The sequence below is a fragment of the Pagrus pagrus genome, assembly GCF_965226575.1.
Source record: "Pagrus pagrus genome assembly, chromosome: 24".
Taxonomy (NCBI): Eukaryota; Metazoa; Chordata; class Actinopteri; order Spariformes; family Sparidae; genus Pagrus; species Pagrus pagrus.
This window is the reverse complement of record NC_140206.1, coordinates 3,281,080-3,299,361: the sequence shown is the minus strand read 5'-3', so window position 1 is coordinate 3,299,361 and position 18,282 is coordinate 3,281,080. Positions and strand designations below refer to the sequence as shown.

Below are 18,282 nucleotides of genomic sequence, written 5' to 3'. Positions count from 1 at the left end.
ACACACACCTGAGCGGAGCTGCGGGCTTTTAGCAGCGAGGAGGAAGTTCAGTAACATATGTTCAGGTACTACATGCAAATAAGCCAATGTGAATTTTATGAAGGGGAAAAGTAAGTCATGCATACCTAAATAACTGTCAGGTTGTTGGAACGGGTCCTAATAACAGCCGTGCTGAGAGGGAACGCCGTGTTTCATCTCATGTTCGACTCTTTCTGCATCAAATTAATCAAATATGACTTCTTAAAGCAGCAAATGTGTCTCATTTAGCCTGTTTTAAGTTCTTGAAAATGCTTTCTATATCCTCTCCGTGCCCAGAGTCTCATCTCAAACACAAGACGATAGTAAACACATTTTATAAAAGCATGAAAACAAGAAAAAAAAAGAGCATAATGATGATACGTCCGCCTTCGGATGTATGAGAATAGAAACCAAAAAAAAAAATCAGATTTTGCTTTTTGATGTCTTTAACCTTTTAATTAACCGAGTAGTTCCTCTGACATTTGGAAAAATCTCATTTCAAGCGTCTCGGGGTGCAGAGAGCAGCGTCACGAAATGTAAAAACTGGCAGAAAAACAACATATGGCAATGTGCAAGAGCAGAACGTGATCGAAGTGAGGAGCAGAAAAACGTCTTTCTTTAAAAAATAATAAGACTTTCCTTTAGGTAGTCTGGTCCCAAACTTTAAAAAAAAAAAAAAGAAATCAACACTAGACTCGAACAAAACTGAATTTAAAACACGTAACGGAGCAGGATTTAGCACGCTGGCGCTTAAAAGGCTCCAAACTAAACAGATTTCTTGCTTTCTTTCTTGGACTTTCTTGAGGTGATGCAGAGTACTTTTGCACAACGGGGGGCGAGAAGGGACAAAAAAGAGAATTTTTGCTGTGTGCAAAAGTTGTCTTTTTTCACAGCTTTTTCCATTTGTGCATTAATTGGAGAGCCTTCCCTTTTTAGATGGAGTGCATTATTTATGACGCAGCCTCAAACGCGCAGTCTGAAGGCTTTTGCACACACACACTAACACACACTAACACACACACACGCTATATTTCCTCTACCAAGACAACCGAGGCTCTCCTGACACCAACCTTGTCTCCTGAGTGAGCTGACGAGCGCCGATCCAGCCTTACCTTAGCGTTCCCTCATAAATTAAAGTTAAATGAACGCGACTTGGAGCCGAGCAAAGAAGAAGAAAAAAAAAAGTAGCTGTGGCCTTTAAGTGGAAAAGTAAGTCATTAATCAATCATGTGTCTCGTCACTCCGCCCACACCCCTCCGTTTTAAAAACCAATGTCCAAGGGAGAGCCGGCTGCTAACCAGAGTTTTTTTTTTTACATCCCACATCTTCAGTTTTACAAAGATCTGCGTCTCTCGCCCAGAAGGGAGAGTCAACCTACCTAATTTGAGCACTTTTTGATAACTTATTCCACTTCACGCAGCACACACGAGTCCTAATTTTGATGTCTTATGCCGTTTCAGTGCACTTAGCTTCTCCTTTCTTTCCACATAAACTCCCCGCATCACCGCGAGCTACTTCTCTTCACAGAGGAACAAGAAGACAAAGGAAAAAAAATCCTTTCCTGGATGTGAGAAGTGTCGGGCCCGAACCCGAAAGCAGGCAGCGACAGTCAGGCAAGGCAAGGCTGCCTTCTCCCCACACGGGTCGAGCCGTACCGGCGGGGGAAAGTGTTTACCACGACTTTTTCAGAGTTCAATCGACGCAATGTGATGTCAATTAAAGGTGACAAAAACTTTAACACTTCCATATGCAGCGGCAACGCTTCAAAACCACAGAATCTGACGTCGGGAGTGGAACTATTAAGCGGGTGCCAAAAAATGTGCCAAGTGTCCATATGTTTCATAAGGTGCACTTTTTTTTATTATTCTTAGCGAGATTTGTCCTCAACAACCCCCAGACTTTCTTCATTAGTTAGTTTGTTAGAAAAGAAGGGGGGGAAAAAAGGCACTTTCACTCCATCGCCTCTCTCCAATTATTTTTTTAATTGTCTGATTTTTTTATGATTTGAAAGAGGCCCATGTTTTCTTCTTCTCTCCTGGCCTCTGCTGTAGTTTTCTGCTTTTGCTTGGCTCCTGTTAGCAGATTTCGGTCGCTTGTAAAAACCTCCCGTCTGTTTCGTTATCTCCTCATCCCATCCACTCCAAGGAACGTTTGCAGAGTTTTCTTCCAAATAAGAAAAAAAAAAAAAATTCAGAGATCCACCGTTGTTTTTTTGCCATCCTGTGAAGAAAAAAAAACCTCATAGCTCCATATTCTGGTGATTTTTAAATGCAGTGTCCTGGGTTTTGAAGGCAACACGACGCTCTGCAGAGATGAGAAAAGTCCACAACTGTCTGGCTCGGGGAAACCTCCTCAAATCCAGTTTAAGTAGAGCAAAATGTGTCGCCGTCAGTTTCTCTTAGTTCCTGAAAAGTTGACACGGAGATGCAAGGTTTTTTTTTGGTTTTTTTTCTCAACAGCAGAAATTTTGGAGGAGAGAGCAACACAAATCCAGCAAACATTAAGACGCTGAGTGGAAGTTGAAGTGACAGCTTGCAGTAAATGTGGAAAACTAGAGTAAATAAAGCACCAAAATAAAAAGTCCAGAACTTCCAGCTGCACTGTTACCTCTAATTTCTCTGAAATGTCTTCAAGTTAGTTTCTTATTAATAATTAAACAGAAACATGCTCCTCTTCTCATTTTGAATGTCCTTCTTACTGCTTATAGACTGATCTTATTAAAGGGTACAAAACACCACCTGAAGCTTGATGTCATAAAAACTGTTGTACTTATTTAAACCTGAAGTCTCGTAATCCACAAAACATTTCCGAAGCTTCAGAGCAAATCGCCGCTGCAGCGTTCGGCTAAACAACCAAAGTAGCTGGAGACTTGATTTAAAACGGAAAAAACAACCAAAATAAAAACATAAAATGGCTCCATACAGCTCAAAAGTCTCCCGAAGCCCAGAGATCCCAAATTGATTTAAAAGATGTTATTCACTCTTGTTTTAGCTCCATTTTGGTCTCCACCATCTTAGGAAATCTTTTTAGCTGCTAAACGCTCCAGTATGTTTGCTAGCTAGTGGCTAACTGTGTCTGGCTCCTGTTTGATGCCGAGCAGGTGGAGTACAGTGGGATTTTCTGAAAAAGATGCTGATGAAAGTAAAACAAAACAGTCATGTTGCGGCCCGTAAAATGAAAACAATGAGCTGAAAGATGCTAAAATGCTAAGAGGAGCTGCACTGTAAAAAATGAGTCTAGCTTTATCTATCTTAAAAATCTAAACGTCTTCCTCTCCTGTCTCATTACATCATCTATAACATTCAGAACGACCCCGTACATGTATTTTTACGACCACTAGGACTCTGACCTTCGACCTCCTCACCGCTGGCTCCTCGCAAATCCAGACGTCTGAGGAATTTTCTCTCGCCTCTTCCTCCGCTGTGCACGTCTGATCTTTTTCTGGATAAAAACATCAGCAAAGTGTAACTGTAAAAAGAACAAGAAGAAGAAGAGGAAGAAAAAAAAAAAAAACGCCGTCTCTATTGAGATGATTCATGCTCGTTGATCTGGCAGCGCTTTGTAGGGCTCGTCCAACAGGAAATAGCTCCGAGAGGAACCAAACCAAAGAGGATGAATTAGGCATTTCCTCTGGGCCGTTAACCCTCGCCGTGCTGCTGCAGGGCTCTGACATCACACACATTCATGCATCAGATAAGTTTACAGTGTAATCCCTTATCTTCACGTTGTCATGTTTGTGTTAACGTTGGCTCTTTAGCGGCGGTCACTCGTGTTGAATTGATGCTCTTTGTGGGTTTAAACTGCCAAGATTGTCTATTTTTTCTTCGTCGGTTTGGCAACATCAGTGGTGTTTTTGAGGTTATGTTAAGTGTGTTTTCACAGAGCAGAGCCCAGACCTCTTCTCAACATGAAACATGGAAGAGCTTTGGCAGACTGAAACTCACCTTGGAGCTTTTTGTCTTATCGTATAATCCAGCAGTGACGAGTGTTCGTTGCCTCAAAAGTATGCTAAACATATTAGCCTGTTGCTTGTTAGCTGTGGACGTCCGAGTAATGCCAGTCAAAGTATATGTCGAATGCTAAACCTCAAGATACAGTGTGAGTGTGAGGTGTGATTAAGGCACCTTAAAGGATTAGTTAGGCCAGAAAATGAAAAGTTGAAGTTTCAGCGTTGCAGCATTCTGCTAAACAACTGAAGTAGCTGGAGACTTGTTTTAAAAAGTAATAAATGACAATAAAACAATAAAAAACGTCAATTAAACTTTGCAGAATTAGTTATTATAAGTTCCTGTTTGCAGTGTGCCCGTGGATATACACACAACTGTCACAAGATTACTTTGATACTGGTGAAAACTTAAAATTGTGCAGTTTCTAAAGCAAGTTCTGCACATATGAGAAGTGTTTCTAAGTGGATTAATGGAGTCATTCTTCCTCCTTAACAACTGAGGTAGCTGGAGATTTGTTTTAAAATGAAAAAAACAACCAAAGAAAATCATAAAATGGCTCTGAGATCCCAAATTGATTCAAAAGGACGTTATTTACACTCTTCTTTAAGCCCCCAGCTACTTCAACGCTGTTTTGCTGTGAAGCTCCAGAAATGTTTCGTGGAAACTTCACATGACTTTGCCGTAAAAGGAAAAAAAGAAAAAGGGGGCGATGATGTGTTCATGTTACTTGTGACTAGATTTTTGTTTTGTTAATGAAATCTGAAAAGAAGTAATTTCTTCAATTTGCAACTTTTCAATACATCCGATGAGATCTCTTAATTTTTTGGTGAATCGTTTCATGCTGACGTGATTTTATTTTCACTTCTCAATTCAGAAAAACGTATTGTAAAGCTTGCTAATTGTTAAAATGAAGATAAAAAAAACAGACTGTGTTCCATTTATTACTAAATAATTACAGCCTGATCTGAAGGAAGCACAGACGTCTCTCTGTACATTACCACAGGACAGCAAATATAACCACAGTTTTCCGTGTTGGAGTCGCAGCACAGGTGTGTTTTCCTCCTCCAAACACTTTGATGATTCAGGCTCTGCTAGAAATGTTTAGTTGATTTAGTTTCTGCTCCTCATCGAGGTGTTGTTGTGTGACGCTCCGGGTCCTCTGACGATAATAATCAAATATTATTTTACCTCAAAAAGCTCCTGAAAGCCGAGCTGCTACAGTTGGATTGATTCATGTGTCATTAGCTGATATTTTCTTTTATTCCCACCTTGGTTTGTTTGTCAGCGTGTGCACTTGTCGGTGCCGCAGCAGAGCGGCGCAGGTAAATACCGCTCGACAAATAACAGACTGTAATCTTTACCTAATGAATTACTGCAGCTCCCCCTGCGCCTCCACTTTGTTTTTCTGTCTCCACGCTGTATCTCTGTTTCTGAGAGAAGAGGAAGAGGAGGAGCAGGAGGTGGTGGTGGTGGTGGTGGTGGAGGAGGTGCAGTCGCTCCTGGCAGCTGAGGCCGGTGAAGATCTGTGACAGATGGGGCCGAGTCACAAAACTCACAGCCTCGGGCGAAATTCATCCCCCAGAACTTTCCACAGGGTGCCCAGATTTACCTGATCAGAGAGATGTGGAGGGAGGGGTGTGTGTGTGTGAGAGTGTGTGTGTGTTTGTGTGAGTGTGAATGTGTGCGTGTGTGTGTGTGTGTTGGGCTCCAAAAAATGTGCAGAGGAAGTCGAGGAAGCCTGGCCGCCTGTCATGGCTGACACAGAGCCCATCTGCCTCAAACCTGTGGCGCCCTCAAGCCCCCCGCCCCCTCCCACACACACACACACACACACACACACACACATCAACACACACTCTCATCCTCTTTGCCACCAACCCCCCCGAAAATGAAACACAGATAGACACCGACCTTATGATGGCTACACATGTCGCCAGCTTTGCATACCTTCGATCGCACCGGGACTCTTACTTTGAAATTCACACACACACACACACAAACAGAAACTCTAAAGAACAGAGCTTATGTGTCCCATATGTGATGCCACATTGAATTTCCGGTCGGCGTTGTCCGCCCCCCCCCTGCCCCTCATCCCTCCTCCGTCTTCATTTTTAGCGGATGCTGCTGGGATTCCTGCTCCTTCCTCTCCGACAACACGGTGATGTACCAGGACCGGCGAGTGTTTGCAAAGATCTCGTGGCTCCCTGACGACGACCTTCCTTTTTAAAACCGAGGGTCTTTGGCCACCAGCCATATCTCGGGGTCTCTTATTCGCAGATGAAAAACAGTTCCCTTGAAGCCCACCCACGTGTTGGAGGCTCCCTGATTGATCCCCCACTTCATGTGAAGGAGTTCTTCTAGGAACCGCCTGCAGTTCCTCCGTGGTTTTCATTATATCAAACCGCATCGTGATACAAAACAAAAGCCATTCAATAGATTCTCTGTCGCTGTCACTCACGATGCACTGGGAAGACGTTTGATCACTCGGTGTTACAGTGGTGACGACATGTTGGTGTCTGGTGTAGTCTTGAAAATCTAACCTAAGCTGAAGTACTTCTACTTACGAACTTCTAGTGTTGTGACATTAAACTACAGTTCACTTCATGTTTCTCTGAAACTCTCAGTCCTGCTGTGTGTTTAGCTTTGTTAGCTTTCAGCTCTGTTAGCTCCATTAGCTGTAACCTATTAGCTCCATTAGCTGTTAACTGCATCAGCTCTATTAGCTCCATTAGCTGTTAACTGCATTAGTTTTAGTTTTAGCTATTAGCTGCGCTAGCTCTATTGGCCCCCTCCCTATTAGCTCTCCTGCTGATTTCAGCATGGATTTGTTATTCATAATGTAGCATTAGCAAGAAAAAAATGGGCCGCATCCACCATCGATTCTTGGTTTACCGCGTCCTCGTCGTCATATTTTCCGTCTGTCTTGTGCTGAGTAGCTAACCAGTGATAGTTGCTATGGAAACAGCATAAGAAGATGACGTCCATTGTAGTTAACGTTCATTCAAAAATCCCTTTCTTCCTGGAGGAGTCCTGAGAATGAGCTCTGTCCGTCCACGGGACGACGGGACACCACTAGTCCTCGAGCTCTGCAGTCACCACAGGTGAAGCTAAAGCAACCGAGAAGGAAAACAAATTTTAATGTGTTTGCTAAATTAAAAACATCACAGTAAAATACATAAAATAATAAAACTAAATTGGATTTGCAGCGGAGGAAGGAAGCCAAAGTCAACGAGTTTAAACATCAGACGACAATACAAAACAAAGAATAACAATAGAATTGTAAAATAAACATAAGAAAGGGAACCAACAATCCAATCACAAGGACCACAATGTCAGAGAGCTATAAAAACTTTGCAGCACTGTTAAATTCTCCAACAAAGAGCTGAGCTCAAACTTTAGATAATTGCATTTTTGTTCCAGAACCGTTTTATTGAACAAAATCAGACTTATACTGAATACAGAAAAAGTCCTCCCTCATCGTGCTTCAGAATAAGTTGCTGCAGAAACATACAAGTGAAATGATAAATGAATAATCTTCTCTGGATCTGGTTCAGTTTGAGCTCCGGTGTGAACGGAGTTGATGAAAGTTTCTTTAACGGTGCACTTTGAGACTCCTGCGTCGCGTTGATTAAGCTGCCGTCACGCGGCGACAAATGAGGAGTCGCGAGTTGTGGGGCCTCTAATTGGGGAACAAAGGTGTGTTGTTGTGTGGCTGCTGCTGGTGTGTGAGGTGGTGACGGTGTGTGTGCATGTGTGTGTGCGAGGGGAGGGTGTCCAATTTCTGCTCCTTTTTCCGAGCCGTCCACCTTTTTAGCTCCCGCTTCACTCGGTAATTAACACCTGCCTCCTCAGTATGGCAGAGTGACGGTGCCGCGCCAAAAAGCCTCGAGCAGCATGTGTGTGTGTCTTTGTGCGTATGTGTGTGTGTGTGTGTGACAGAGAAAGTTAAAAAAGAGAGGGAGGGAGGGAGATCGACAGTCTTATCATTAGCTGTTCTGATTGCCAACATGTGTGTGTATAAATATGTAAAATTTGTGTGTGAGGGGATGGTGAGTGAAGAGACAGAAAGAGACTGAGAGTCAGCAGTATCATTAAAGGCAGTGCTCCAACACACACACACACACACACTCTCTAATTTCAAAAATGTGTCTTATTTTCCTTTTAGCTTGCGGCTGTGTTTTCTGGTGCCTCTATTTACCCCCCTTCCCCCACGATGAAAAAAAGGAGAAATCTGCTGCTGGTGACATAAGGCCGGAGAAACAAAGAGAAGGAGTCTGAGCGTAGAGACCTGGTAGACGGTGGGATCCCACAGATCAGCTGTCAATCAAACACTGAGGGTTTTATTCTGACGTCTTGATCCTTTGATTTGTTCCTGTAGGTGTCGCACTCTGACTCGTTGGTTTAATTAGTGGCAAAATGGCTACCCGTTCGTTTTAAACTAAATTTGCTCATCGGACGTACACAGGAAGAGTTCCCTCTATGCCGATGACACGATGTTATTATTCGCAGATGCGTTAGGCGTGAAAAGTTTGCTCTCCTGGGCTCATAACGTGGAGACGTTGGTAGTCTATTGTTGAAATACTGTGTTCTTGCTGTGAAAATCTCATCAAGGAAATTGAGGCCCCAAACATCTGTCAAGCATTGACATTAAAGTCTTTTCAGCATGAGGTTAAGATGACGATTATAACTATTAATATTATAAGTATGCTATTAAACTATCATTATCCCTGCCGAAAAGTCTGTCACAACATTAAAGCTACTGAACATGGCAGTTAGGGAAACCTACAAGTCTGTATATGTACCTGAGAAACCAAAGCAACGTGTGGTAACATTCAAATATTCGAGGTTGTAAACACAACAGATGATTCGTCACAGAGTGGTGAGGGAAGTCTGCAAACTAGCAAACCAGCCACTCTGTTGATTGCTGCTACTCACTGTCGTTTTCAGAACTAAATGATGCTGTCAATGATCTCTTGAGTATAAATAAAGGTTGATTGATAGATAGATTGATTGATTGGCGTTCTGTTTAACAATGAAGACAAGAACTCCGGTGATCTCAGGCTACTTCATGACGCCCTGAGATGTCTTGTTTTGTCCACAACCTGAAGATATTCAGTTAACTGTCATAGAGGAGGAAAGAAAAAAGAAAATATTAGCATTTAACAAGCTGGAATCAGGGAAATTAGACTTTTATTTTAGCACTCAATCCAGTGAAAAAATGATCAAAATAGCTAATCCATAAACTGATTATTTGTTGCAAATGAAATTCCCTAAAATAATCCAGATTTTTATCCGACTCAAAAACATTTTTACATTAAAAGCATAATTGGACACTGGAGCTCTGAAACAACTCCAGTGATAATACTGCCACAATAATGTACTCTAATTAATAATACATATTCATTATTTATGTGTCATCTGATCAAGAATTCCCTTTCAAGTAATTTTCGGGTCAACTTCTTCCCTGATTGTAGGGAAATATTTATATAAAGCACAATTAAATCAATAAGTTTGCAACAAATCGTAGGTAAATAAAACAGAGTTACAGTCGAGGACAACATGTCAACCATACATACCCAAAAGGAAATAAAGCGGGTCTATTGATTTAACCCTGGTGTGTACATGCCAATGTTAACACACACAAAAATATATATTTTCCTATGTAAAAGTGTGATATTATCCTCTGTTTGCACACACACATATTCAGTGTGTGTGTTTATGTGTGTGTGTCTCTGCAGGACCGGGTTTATGGTTCTACTCTCTGTATTAATAGCCTGAGCTGAGGTTATGTGGGCCCTTGGGTGCCTGGTAAAAACTGTCCTCCTACACAATTGAGCGTAGAGCAGTAATTTAGCCCGAGGCTCACCTACCCACAGCCACCTAATGCATGCTGGGTATTCACATGTGAAGCACAGTTGTGTTACTGGGAGGCTGCTTTCACTTTGCCTCCTCATAATGTGTCATTCTGTATGACATGCAGAGACTGAAGGGAGGCGTGTTGGTGGTGTTGGAGCTGCTCTAACTTTTCTGCTTTTGCCTCCGATCTGGAGTTTGTCTTTGAATATTTTTTTGTATTTTAGGGAATGTCATTGTCATGTTGTTTTAAAATTTTCATAATAACACTTTTTGGGAACATTACCCAGCGAGTAAAGTACATTTGGATGCAGGCGTAACTATCTGTGGGAGGTTTAAATGTCACGAACATCAAGGACCAAGGACTCCGGAGGGATCCAGTGCATGATCTGATCAATGTACGAATATTTGAAGCAATGGATGCACCAATCTGTCACATTTACTTCTGTGAAAGCAGATTAATAGTCAGGTGTCATCATGGTAACAAACATAAATGCATTAATGGTGCCGTTTGGTTACATTTAGGCAACAGACCTACATGGTTATAAACTAGAAACTGTTTGGAAGAAGGCAGGCACTTTCAAGAAATACTTGGCAGGTAACTGGATGAACCATCTGTCTATCACCGTTTATCACAGGCTAACTACCACCGGCGGAGCCAGCTGGTGAATCAAACTCTCACTGAAGCCAGTCGAGAGCAGAGCGAATACATCTTCAGTGTCGTTCTTTGCTCTTTCAATAAAATAAACTCTCCAGCTCTGATATAACTGATGCTATTAGCATCTATGTTCACCTCCAGCCACCAAAATTACATTTTCAAACAAATGTTCACTTCTGTCGCTGATCAAATCGATCGAATCCAGCTGCCTGGCACGGAAAACTTGTTTAGGTCGAGGCAACAAAACTACTTGGTTACTTCTAGAGAACAGTGATGTTACAAACAGGTCAGGATCAGGGTCACATCCATTAAAACATTTGATTTTGGTCACACAGGGGAGACTGTGTTATCTATCCATCAACCCAAACCCGTGTAGTGCGACATTAAAGCTGCTGTAAGCGTTGATGTCATTTTAGCTAACTTCCTGTCTGTTCACTACCCTCCTCCTTCAGCAGTGATCACCAGACATGGCAGCAAACACAACAAACAGGAGGATCTTGCCTTCTACATGTTAACAAGCAGAAAGGACCGCCTCTTTTTTGAGTTCTCTGCCCTGATTGGTTAAAGTGGGCAGGGATACCGGAAACTTGATAGCATGAGCGCGGGGAGGAGAGATATCGGTTACTGACAAAACACTGACATAAAAGTGGAATAAAGAGCAATTTAAAACTTATTTGAGCAAAGATTTATCAACTACAGATGTTAAATGTATAAAAACACACAATTTGAAGACTTTTAAACTAAATTTAGGAGTCAGGAATCAAACATTTGAAATAAAATGAGTTTTTTTCAATGACACTTTACCAGTGATGTGTAGCTGGAGCTTCTTTGAATGATATTTACTATTTAATTCTTTAAATTTGCATAAAAATGTCACCTGGATTAAAAACCATCACGAACACAGTATCTTATTATTTCATTATCGTGTACACAAACATACAAAAGTGCACTTTTTCACTGCGCTTTTCTTCGTCTTTTCAAACATGTGTGTTAAATTGGTGCAAACGGAACGACTAAACTAAAAGAAAATGTCATGAAGTGATTGATGCCGAGTTGTTTAGATGGCTACACCTGTCGGCAGGACTTGAAAAGCCTTCAAACACATCTTGAGTCGGGCTTTGTTGTTTGCACACACCCACTCGACACACAAACAATTTGTTCAATTTCTTCATTCTTCTCGGAGACAGAAGATCCAGTCTGTCACTCTGTTACCTGATGTCCTTTTAAAAGCAGGATGATGCTCCATTTTCTGCTGGTAATCACATCACTGGCAGCTGCTGTCACTCATTTTAAATGATGAAAAAGCTCTCGGACTGAAACTCAAACGAGTCTGAGAGGAGTCCGATGGTAGTCAGCTGAACTTCTTTCTTTCATCGTGCCGAATTTTTTTGCTTCCACCGTCGTTTAAATGTCGGACCGCTTCAAAGTTTGCCTGCTCGGTTTCTTTCACTCTTAATGATCCGCCTTGCACAAACTCGCCGGGTGAAGAAGTCACGTTTTTGGGTTCTGCATCTGCTCCTAATCGGCCAGAGTTACCGCCGCTTTCAGGAGGGGGATTTAGTGTGTGTTTTTGGCCAGGAGCCGTTGAAAAGGCTCATAAGCAAAATGAGGAGAGAAAAAAAAAAAGAAAACAACAAAAAAAAAAAGGAGAAGCATTGCAAATCTCACTTTCAGGAGTTTGGAAACCGTCCAACTTCATCAGAAATGAACAAAAAATGAAAAGCTCAGATAGTTTCATATGGAAAAAAAAACACATTCTGGTGAACTGCACACTTGCATAAAAAGGCCTGTGCAAATATTGAAAGCATCCCTGAGCCAAATATCCCTCACAGGCACATTTATAAATATATTTACCATTCCCCTGTTACTTATCAAGATCTGCGTGGTTAACATGGAGGGTTGGCAGTGCATTCAACCTCCCTCACTCCAGCTCTCCCTCCCAAAACCCTTCCTATCACATACGAACGAGTGCGAAGGCTCCCGACACCCGGATGTAAGTGATTCGAAACCTCCAAACGGAGAAACGAGACAGAAGGGAAGACGTTAAAATAGAGAGGAAGATGGAGAAATTGGAGAACAGAGGAAGGGAGAGCGGGTGAGTGTGGAGGACACAGGGACAGAGGGAGAAGTATGTGGCGGACATGTTGGCGGTCACGCTCTGCTATCACCTTCTTTTTGACCGGAATTCATCCTCCCCTGGCGAGTTTCTCCCATCTGTTCCTCCGCTGAGCAACAACTCTGCCGCTCCCGCTGCTGCTGCACGCCACCCCACCTCCTCGCAGCGCTGACAACAACCACCACAAAATAAAGCATGTCTCGTAGTGTATCGGCGCACGTTTGTGTTCAGCCGCGTGAAAAACATTGAGTCAAACTCGGAGTAACGTCGCCGTAACCACACAAATACATACCGTATCGCTCGTTTACATGCTGACTGCGGCACAGTCACACTCGCAGCAAACTTTATTGACCTTCAGGAACATTTAGAGGCATTTTAAGTACATCAGATGAGAAGTGTTGTCACAGTCTAGGCAGGCATTTAAAGTGCCCCAGTGTCAATAACTGTATACCAACAATAGTCATAAAAATAGATGGTAATATACTAAACATCCCCCTATGTATCCATATATTTCCCCCGACTCCCGTCTTGTTTAATTGAGTTATTGCCGTGGGAATAAGCGTGTCATTTATGAATTTTAACATAATTTAGTTGCTAAAGTGTAGCTCTCTTAATAGCTATAATTTTGAATGGGGTCATAGCATTTTGCAAAAATGGTAGCCTTGAAAAAAGCCGGAAAAAGTCAGAAAAACGACTTTAAAAGCAGCTTATTACGACCCATATTTATGTTTGTTGACTATAAGTGGCCGTAGTAATGATGCACCAAACTCCATTCTCAAATGTAACACTTTAAAGTTTCTTTGCTCACATGCTCATGTATCACTGCTACTTACAACTTAACGTGACTTTTCTAAATCCACATGAACCAGTCCTCACATCGGCATAAATAAGATCCACTGCACAGCACTTTTACAGCTGGTTCGTCTGTTATTTCCCTCTACCAAAACCTTGGTGAGGAACACCAGGAGCAACTGTCCAGGTGGGATAACCCCTGAAGGCAATGCTGTTGAAACTATTACAATAGGAGTCAAGTAGAAATTGCAGCATTTCCCTCTGAGGTTTGGTAAGATAGGAGTGCAAAGTCAAATGAAATAAGATTCTGGACAAACCGGTAACCCCCTGAACCTCCGACATCGGCTTGTTTTTGTTTTCTCGCCGATCGTTCCAGCAAAGAGGAACAAATCTGCTTTAATTTCCCCTTTTTGAAGGGAAGTGATAGCTTTAAACATCACTGGGGGGACAGAAAAAAGTCCTCCTTGTGTTTTTTTTCTATCTGCTAAAGACATCTTACTGAAGAAGCGTCTTTGTATTAACTTTTAAAATTCCAATTACAAAGGAGCTTTAAGATCTCTCAGCGGAGTTTGACTTAGAGTCCGTGTTTGATCTGCCGTCGTCCGCCGGGACCTCCTCGTCTTCCTGCTCCCTCTCCTGCCTCTTCACCTTCTCTCTCCTCCTATTATTCTCATATCACTCTCCCCCTGTGTGTTTCCTTCCTCTTTTCTTCCTTTCAATCCTCTTTCCCCTCTGCACCTTCACCTCTTCCTCCATCTCTTTGTCTTCTTCCTGCTCTTCCTTTTCTTTCCTTTTTTCTGCCCTCTTCGTTTTTGTCCTCTTTATTCCTTTTCTTCTTCTCTCCCCTTCGTTTGCCCTTCTTCTTCCCTCATCCTCCTTTCTTCCCTCTCCACTTTCCCATTTTCTTCTTTTTCCTCTCTCTCCTCTTTACTTCCTTTTCGCCCTCCTTCTCCTTCACTTTCACCTCCTTTGTGTCTTTCTTCATCTTCTTTCCTCTCATCCTTCACCCCCTCTTCTTATCCATCCTCTCCTGCCTCCTCCTCCTCTTCTCTCTAATCCTTTTTCCTTCTTCCCAGTTCTAATTTTCTCTTTCATCTCTCCATATCTTCCTTCTTCCCTCTCTTCCTCCTCATATTCCTCCTCAGTCTCTACCTGCCTCTTCCTCCTTCAGGTCCTCCTCCTTTTCTTCCTCAACCAGCTCTTCTTCCCTTTTCTTCTTCTTCTTCTTGCTCTTACTCCTCCAGCTCTCCTTTATCCTCCTCCTCCATTCCTATTTGCTTGTTTCCTCCTCTCCATGTCCTTCCTCTTTCCTTGTCTTCCTCTTGCTGTCATTGCCCTTCTTCCTCTTCCCAGTCCATCTTTTTTCCATCCCTCTTCATTCCCATTTCCCCCTCTTTCCTTCCTCTTCCTCCTTCCTTCTCACCTACTTATCTTCCTCTTGCTCTGCCCATGTTCTTCTTCTTCTTCCTCCTCCATCTCTCCTGATTCCCAGCTTTTCCATGTTACTCCCTCTGCTTCCTACTTCCTCCTCCCTTCCCTCTTCCTCTGCCATGCTCCTCTTCCTCCTCCAGGCCCCATTTCCTCCTCGTTTTTCTTCCTTCTTTCTTCTCTGATCCATCTTCTGCTCTTCCCAGCTCATTTCTTCTTCTTTCCTACACCCCTCCATCTTCATCTTGCTCCATCCACGCTCTTCATCCTCCTTTACACCCTCCTAATACCTTGCCGTCCACCCTTCGCATTACACCTCTCTCCCTCTCCCTCTTCCTTTTTCATCTTCCTCTTCCTCTGCATCCACAATCCTCTCTTCCCTTTGAGCCGTTGCACTTCCTCTTTTTCTGCAATCTGTCTGCTCAGCTTCAGCCTCACCTTGGATACAAAACAAGTGGTATTAAGGGACAGGAATAAAGTGTGTGTGTGTGTGTGTGTGTGTGTGTGTGTGTGTGTGTGTGTGTGTGTGTGTGTGTGTGCATGAGGTGTGTGTGTGTGTGTTAAGCAATCCTCCAGTGGCTGCTCAACGTTCCCTTTGTGGCTGGAATAACAGCAGACGACAGCTTACACCTTGCTGAATACCGCCGCTAACAGTGTGTCGACAGCATAACGTCTGTGTGTGTTTTGTGTGTGTGTGTGTGTGTGTGTGTGTGTGAAAGAGAGAGAGAGAGCAAATCCGAAGCTACCTCGCTACCTATTCGACTTAATAAAGGAGTGTCTCGGTAACCATTACCCCCACAGCCATGCAGAACAAATTACATTTAATGGGGTTTCTTTGCCCCCACAGTCGTTTTCACCGTTCGCTTCAAAATTTCAATTTAGTGCTTAATGCTAAGGTTTCCTTCAACGTATTATAGAGCAATATTATACCAATTACGGCGTCTGCGAACATTAAATTAAATGCATTAGCACAATATTGGAGAGAAAGGCAGCCGTTTGAAACAAGTTCAGTTCCAAAGCGATGCAGGCAAATGATCCGGGATATGAAAGCGGCGCAAAGAGGCTTGACATCGAAAGGCAATTATGTTTGTTGTCTTACAGTTTTATCTGTGCTGAATCATTTACTTTTTTTTATATTCCATATGGATCCCGTGTAGCTGACACTGTCTTCATTTAACACGCCGCAAATCGCTCTGACTCAGTGTGTCGGGGCGTGGAGCTTCTGTTCGAATCAGCAGAGATTAGAGCTCGCAGGAGGGGAGGTGAACCTTTAACCCCGGGCCGGATCAGCGCCCGAGACCATCTACTTTTATAGGTTTTAAAGAGCGCTATTATAGTTTCACCTACAGTGTGTTTCTACAGATAAAATGGAGTCTTTATTTTGAGAAAATTACGTGGAGCCTGTGTGGCGCTGAGGGGCGACCAGGCCAACGGGAACAGCGACAGGCTGAAATCGCAGGTCACGTGATGCACCTGAAGCGTCATCAGTTTGTTGCTCTATCAAGCTTGTTTTTCACCGCAACACCTTCTGTCCTGCACCTCACTGTAAACAGCACGGTCAGTTGAGTTTACGACGTGCACTTGAATGCACCACGATGCTCGATGCAAAGTTTTTCCTGAGTCGACTTGTTTTCTCGAGGAGTTCGGTCAGTTTACTGAAGTGCGTCATCAAACTTATAAAAGATCTCTGGTCCGTCGCAGCCTGGAGGTCGATTCTGGAGCGACGCCACCGAGCAGCGTGATTCATCGCGACGCGCTAACGTCATCTATCAAATGCAAATTACGGGGAGTTGCTCTGAGACGATGTAATGGTAATGGACTCCCCTCCTCCAAAGACTCTTCACCTGCAGTATCAGTATTTCCCCCCTCAAAGGCCACATGTGAGCGGGAGCTGAACCTACAGCGGCGGATCAGTCGGGGGTAAAGACGGAGAAGGAAGGAGGAAAAAAAAACAGATGGCTGGACGTGGACCAAGCGCAGACCGGTCACGTGACGGGGCGGCGTGCCATGGAACTTCCTGCTCGCTCTCCCTTTCTGTCGCAGCAGTTGGTGTCACTACTCGTGCCGTCTGCGTGAATTCGAGGCCCCGGCTGAACAGATTGGCCAGTCGGCGAGGATCATTCGCAGAAAACTCTGCTAATCTCCCACCGGCTGCCTCGACCACACTCACATACACTGTCTCTCTTTCTTTCAGACTTCTCCTCAAAACTGTGTCGAGGGAGGGCAGAGGATTTAGAAAACATGTCATCATGAGCTCCGTTCCAAACCCACATATCCACCGTTCGGGAAAAAAAAAGAAATACCTACTCTTACAAAATAATGCTTTGAAGTTTTTGACCATCTTAAAGGGATATCGCAGCCTCAGAATGACTTATGTGAGTGTAGTAGGAACCTGTTCCTCTTTGTGTGCTCCTCAAAATAAAGGTTTATGTGCCTTTATTCAGCTTTGAACTGCAGAAACAACTTCTTTTTGACACAGAATGTTTTTTTTTCCGCATTAAAATCAAACTAATCTTTATTGACACGTGTAAAGCTCCATTTTTAATAAAATATCAGCTCAGATAGTATAAAAATAAGCAAGTTAGTTCATGTTATGTGACCAACTGAGCCACATACTGTATATATGAGGAAACAATGTAGAGATTCAGCAGCGTGGTCCTCGGGGGTCACGGGTCTTAAGGCGGCAAATTTAGCATGTTTGACCTCGGAGAGCGAGCTGATGTGTCGGGGTGAAGCAGGTCAGACACATATAATGTAAATAAGAGTGAGAGTTTTAAACTGGATCCCGAACGCATCTCAGTTTAATGCGTCTATTAGATAGTGACAATCTGGATTTCCTGCAGATAGAAACATGTTTAAGCAGCTAAAACTACAGATATCAGCCTACAGGTTAACGTGGGCGTCAATCGTCGTCACTGAGCTGTGAAACTTCCTGCAGACCGCTTCCTGATAACTTCCAGTCTTGTCTCCATAGGTGAGACGAGCAGAGTTGTAAATAAATGCATTTAACAAATACCACAAGCACAACTACCTCAAAATTTTACTTTATTGTGAGTAAATGTACTTAGTTACATCAGGCTAAAGACACTTAATCCTCTGAAACTCTCAATGACAAGCGTCTTTGCACAAGTATTATAGAAAATATTAAAAGTGTTACACATAATAGCTGAAAATGGAGGTTACGTTATCTTAAAGCCGTTCTGCTGTCAAACTCACTCATATTGCTCATGTGAATGAAGGCTTACTCGTGTATAAATATCTTTATTATGATTTTGAAGTGGATCTACATGATACAAAATAAATGTTGGATCAGACTTGTTTCGTGTGAATACTGCCTGAGATCCCGGCTCTGACACCGCGGCCCCTCGTCTTCTACCTCTTAAACCCCTTCGCTTCTTCAAAGCTGTGTTTAAAATGACAAGATTTCAAGTTATATCCAAAACTCTGGTGTGAAAATGTCCCTTTCCTCT

At 42.9% G+C, this 18,282-nt stretch overlaps 1 long non-coding RNA gene across 1 annotated transcript in view; it reads left to right on the top strand.

The window, feature by feature from the left end:
* Nucleotides 1-18,282, top strand: part of LOC311253196 — a 123,634-nt gene that overhangs the window by 21,660 nt on the left and 83,692 nt on the right. The gene's annotated exons all lie outside the window — the stretch shown is intronic.